Source organism: Pongo abelii, chromosome 6, assembly GCF_028885655.2.
Source record: "Pongo abelii isolate AG06213 chromosome 6, NHGRI_mPonAbe1-v2.0_pri, whole genome shotgun sequence".
Classification (NCBI taxonomy): Eukaryota; Metazoa; Chordata; class Mammalia; order Primates; family Hominidae; genus Pongo; species Pongo abelii.
In genome coordinates this window covers 25,056,635-25,062,258 of record NC_071991.2, presented here as the reverse complement: position 1 = coordinate 25,062,258, position 5,624 = coordinate 25,056,635, and the positions used below count along the sequence as shown (strand labels likewise).

The 5,624-nt window shown below is 37.2% G+C and overlaps 1 pseudogene; it reads left to right on the top strand.

Moving 5' to 3' along the window:
- Positions 1 to 4,761: 4,761 nt before the first annotated feature.
- Positions 4,762 to 5,150, top strand: LOC100432017 (gem-associated protein 7-like; annotated as a pseudogene).
- The last annotated feature ends 474 nt before the right edge of the window (positions 5,151 to 5,624 follow it).

The window sequence follows — 5,624 nt, the reverse complement described above, 5'->3', positions numbered from 1 at the left end:
TTGTAAAAAAGTAGTTGTGTAACTTTGGAAAAATCTAGGGGCAAAGGTTATAGTAGTCCATTAGAGCTTAAAATTTCCTTGAAATATCTTATCTCAGTTCCATCAATAAATTCGTCTTGTGACCTTGGGCAAACCATAACTTCTGTGTGTCAGCGCCCTCATCTCTGAAATGCAGATAACAGCAGTACCTACAAAAACACAGAGTGGTTGTGAGGAATAAGTGATTTCATTAGAATCATACCTTGGCTCAGTGGACACTTGAATATCAATAATAGGTAGTTGCAATGGAATATATTTTATTACTATTCATGTTTTCTCACAGAAAAAGAAAGAAAGGATCCTAGTGCAACTACTAAGAATAAGGGTCAAAGGTGAAGTAGACAGCCTTAAGAAGGGAATAAACATTTGAAACAGGGATGCAGGGGGATGGAGTAGAAGAGTAAGGTTGGCAATTTATTGACACTAAAGGGTACCAGCCTCAAAATAAATAAAAAGGAATGCTGAAAGCAGTGAGGTTCTGCCTGACTTTGGATATTAATTTCTACTCACATTTAGTAGAGTAATATTTACTTCCATAGCAAAATGTCAAATGGCCTATAATTACAAGACAAAATATAGCAGCCTTGTTCTAATAACCTCAAAGTGACTTATAACTACAATTGATCCTTGCTCATTGGCCTTACTAAAGGGAAGGAAGTAGTGTCATTAATGCACAACAATAGAGAACTATAATCGGTCCTATCAAATCAAACTCTACTTAAACACAAAATCTGTGGAAACAACCCAAATCCAGTGTACTTCTGCATTATTTAGAAAACCTTTAAGAATAAGAGAGTTCAGAATAATACATATACTGGGTTATGAAAAAAATTACTCAAGATAAAGACTATCTGTAACATTTCATACTTCTTCCAACTAATATTTTAATAAACACAATCTTTTTTGAATGTTCCAAATTGATGTCTATTTTACGTTTATTTTGACTTTGAAATGCACTAAACATGTTTTGCAACAATGTCGTTATCATTCCCTCATTTTACTGCAGCTTAAGGGTAAATAACTGGATTAAATTTTTTTTGTTCTTGTTAAAACAAAATATAATATTTACAATTTAAGGTGTTACTCTATGGAAATTATGAAGCAAGAGTGACTAGAGTCAGTAATACAACACTTGTACTTTAACCTAATAAGCAGGTTAAAATAACCCATGTCTTTCTTATCTTTGAGGTCTCACCCATGAAACCCATATATTCCATCACTATTCAAGAATGTTAAATTTCAAGCCTAACAATACAACATTCATCAAATATGTGTTCATAAGGTTTTGAAGAAAGTCACAATAATATTTGTTTATAATAGCTAATGTTAGGTTTCTTCAGGTCTTTGGGATTGGGCTCCTACAGTATTTATAATAAAAGAATCTGGGAAGTCCTGCTTTAAAGATACTTGCTTATCTTTGCTTTACTCAGCATCTCAACTTTGTGTCCCTTTCTTGTTAATCTCTAGATTTTCTGAGACTAAAGTGGTACCTGACACTTTATAAGTGATCATTAAATTTTTATCAAATAAATGAATGAGGAATGCAAAGGTAAGATGTAGTCTTTGCCCTTAAAAAGCTTATTATGGTAGAAGAAGTAAGATATGCAAGCAACAAACGAACAAACAAGGCAGAATTTTATCAAGACCACGAATGAGATACCCCAAAGAGGCAGAATTTCAGGAAACTGAGAAATCACACCAGCCTGGAAAGGAGGTCACATTTCAATGAGGCTTTGAAAGATGGAGTATCATTTCAATAAGCATTTCAAGTTTCTGGGATATCTGCAGATACAAGGGGCCACTTTTACCATTTTGTAGCAATTGTATAGAAAAGAAAGCAAAGGATTTTTAAAAACAGAATCTTTAAGTCCTTTCAGAATGTTTTACCATGTTAGAGTTGAGGCAAGAGGAAAGCCTCAGAGGAGCTGGTGATAACATTGTGGAGCTTTTCTATCTTATTCCTCTAACTCATTCCTTCATTTTTCTCCTGGGTTTTGAAATCAATTTTGTTCAAATTCAAATCCTAGGTCAATCATATACAAGTATGTGACCTTGATCAAGATACTTTATTAATTAAATGCACAGGGCTTGACATTTTAAAAAGCACCTCAAATGAAACCTATTATTAAGAGATGAGACAGCAACAAACTATAGGTCTTAACTAAAATACATATTAGTGTCATTTCAGGAGCTATTTCAAAATAGATGATCATATTCCATGCTAGACCCAAAGCCCAGAATATCTAGGCAAGTGTTTCCAGGAATACTTTGAAGAAGCTTCCCAAAATGATTTGAAAGGTAGATGAAATTAAGAAATACTTATGTTCATGTTGTCCTGTCCATAAAAAGAAAATTAAATTCTAGTAAATAAAGGATGACATAGGGCAATATGCCAGATTACATCAGCTTTTAAAGATGGCCCATAGGAAAGGATCCTAATAAAGCAGCTTCAACACAACCCGGTAAACCAGGAGGCAATAGCACAAAAAGTGAGGAAGAGTTTCAAGGAAAAAATGGTCAATAATGCCAAATAAGTTAAAGAAAAAGACAACCAGAAGGCCTTTACTGACCTTTAATAAAAGTAGTTTTGAATTAAGGAGAGAAGCCAAATGGTGAGAAATTAAGTATTGGATGGGAAATTTAAAAGTAGAAGTTGATTTTTTCTTTGCATCTGGCTGTAAAATTAAGATACCACACCAAGATGTTTTGCCAAGGGAGGGCATTACTCTTTGTTTTACTTTTTAATAAGCTTAATCTGGTGAAGATTTAATCTGTAAAGAACAATCTAGATCAGGCGTCCCCAACCCCCAGTCCATGGCCTGTTAGTAACCTGGCCACACAGTAGGAAGTAAGTGGTGGTGAGTATTACCGCTGGAGCTCTGCCTCCTGTCAGATCAGCGGCAGCATCAGATTCTCAAAGGAATGCAAACCCTATTGTGCACTGCGCATGTGAGGGATCTAGGTTGCATCCTCCTTATAAGAATCTAATGCCTGATGATCAGTTTCATCCTGAAACCATCCACCACGCCCCGTCCCCGCCCCCGCCCCCACCCCCAACACACACACACACACCCCCTGGCAGAAAAATTGTCTTCCATGAAACCAGTCCCTGGTGCCAAAATAACTGGGAGCCATTGGTCTAGACTACATTAGATCCCAATCATTTTCAAGGCATTCCATACATATGTTGATCTAGAATTTGCTACAAGACAATTTCATCTCCTCAAAATCTATTAGGATATCCTTTAACATACACACTGATGTACATGCTAACACTAAAAGGCAAGCTAAACAGGCTCTATATAACCTGCAATTATCTTAAAAGAAGTTTACTTATTCTAATTACTGTAATTGCACCAGTACAAAGAACTAAGTAACAATTCTGCTGTGTAGCTAGTAGCAAATATTCCAACCGGCTACTCAATAACTACCTCATTTGCCAATTCAAACAGCTTTCACTTGCTACATGTCTGAGGCTGGGAGGCGCTAAGAGGTATGTTATGATCTTTCTTGCTATACTCAGAAATAAAAACGTTCTTTATACAACCCAGTTCAAGTGGACAACTACATTTTAAAATCATCATGTTACCAGACAAATCCTTGCTGCCTACTCAGAACATTTTCTCCATGATTAATTATTTAGAAAATGATTATCCCAATTTTGTAGTAAAAGGTATTGCCTGACCTAGGTTTGGGTCTGCAACGTTTCATAAGATATATACCAAGTTTCTGTAATTTCTTTTGCTAAACTGAAAAGAGTTCAAATTGGCAGTTTAGATACTGTCTCTGAGCTGTCCCTCAATGTTCCTCGAAATTCTTCCCATTACCTGAAATTCCAATTGATCATTCAATACACATTCCCCCTTAAAAATCAAGTATTTTTGTGAATACTGTTAGTCTTTCAGATCCTGGAATAAGACTTTCCCTCTAATTTCTATTTTGGGCCAGCATTAATTGAGAAAGTAAGAGTTTTAATTTGGAAGAAAATAGGGCTAGTTTTGAATTACATGAATCAGAAAAAGTAGATTTTGCAGAAACATAGCAAAGGGCTCTACAAAAGTAGAGGGCAACTTACAGCTGGCCATGGGGCAGGCTAGAGTGTAAGTAAAGGAGAAATATCAGAAAAGAGATATTATTTTACCTGGATATCTAATGGATAGAAGAGGGGAAGCAAGGTGTTGATTTATTCTTGATCAGGTAGCAAGTTCTATAGAGTGGTTCTAAGAAGTGGCTTTCAAAGCAGAAGTGGGTAGTTTGTAACTGATTGAATTAGGTAACCTATAGATTCTTTTAAGTTCTTACTTTCTATACATCTCATATACCAAAATGTATCCCCTGAGGACCAGGAGTGAACCATATGAATCATACCAGTGATTATGTGAATTATATCTCACTGATATTTCTTTAAAAATAAATGAGTACTGCACTCATTTATTTTTAAGTTACAACATTCACAAGAAATATAACAATGAAACTGTCATTAGTGTTGTGACTATACTTAAAAAGCTAGGCATAAAAAGTTTTGAAAAGAAGACTTCTGACACTAAAAAAGTTGCAAGTACAAAATTTCAGAATAAAGAACAGTAGTTTTTAAAAATTTTCAAATAAATAATCAAAGGCATGTAAATTAAAATGTAAAACCTTTGTCTAATACCAAATTAGCAAATACCAAATTTGACATTTAAAAGAGATTTCCAAGCAGCTGCGGACCTCGCCAAGACAATGCAGACTTCACTGACTATTCCTGTGCCTGTGCTCGTTACCATGGGGCCTTGATGGCTTCAGCCTTGGCTTTGCCACTGATGGACGCTGGGGCAGTTGAAGCCAGAGGTTCCTGAAATCCAAGAGTGTCCCACAGCTCAAGAATTGCAGGAATCCCAGGAGCAGTGGGCTCGAGCTGCCCTTTGGGAGTGTTACCTCCGCAGCATGCTGGCCATGGAGCGTCAACAAGTGAGCTTCACATTGTACGACTGTGTGCACATGGCTGTCAACTTCAGAGCCACCAATCTGGACATGGTCAGCTTCTACGTGTCACAGCTGAAGATTCCCATAGGTGAGCAGAGGTGCTGCTCTAATGTAGTGACATAATTTCATACACCTTCAAGCCATAAAGATCTGTGTTCACCTTTCGGCTTGGGTCTAAGCCACAGTATCCCAGGCCTCCCAATTTTCCTGAGCCAGGAAATCTGGGCCTCATGGGGTTATGGGCCCCCTGGGAATTCTGAGCCAAGCTCCAAGCAACTCTGGACTCCTGAGACCTCCTGGGTCTAGTCAGTAAAATTCTGCAACTCAAGGAATTCTAGGTCCCGTTGGAAGGAATGCTTTACCTCAAAGAACTCTGAACTCTCCAGACATATAGGCCTGATGCCATTTCCTAAAGTCTGGGGCTTGGGGGTGGGGTAATACAGGTGGGCAAATTACAGAGTGGGAAGTTATTTATTGAAGAGGTTGCAAAGTTCAGCCACCCTGAAGATACTCCCCAATGCTTCTCTCCTCCTAAAGAACCAACTTCTCCAGGAAAATAAAAGAGATTTCCACTCAATACTGGCAAGGATGAGATACATATGAGCATTCACACACTATAG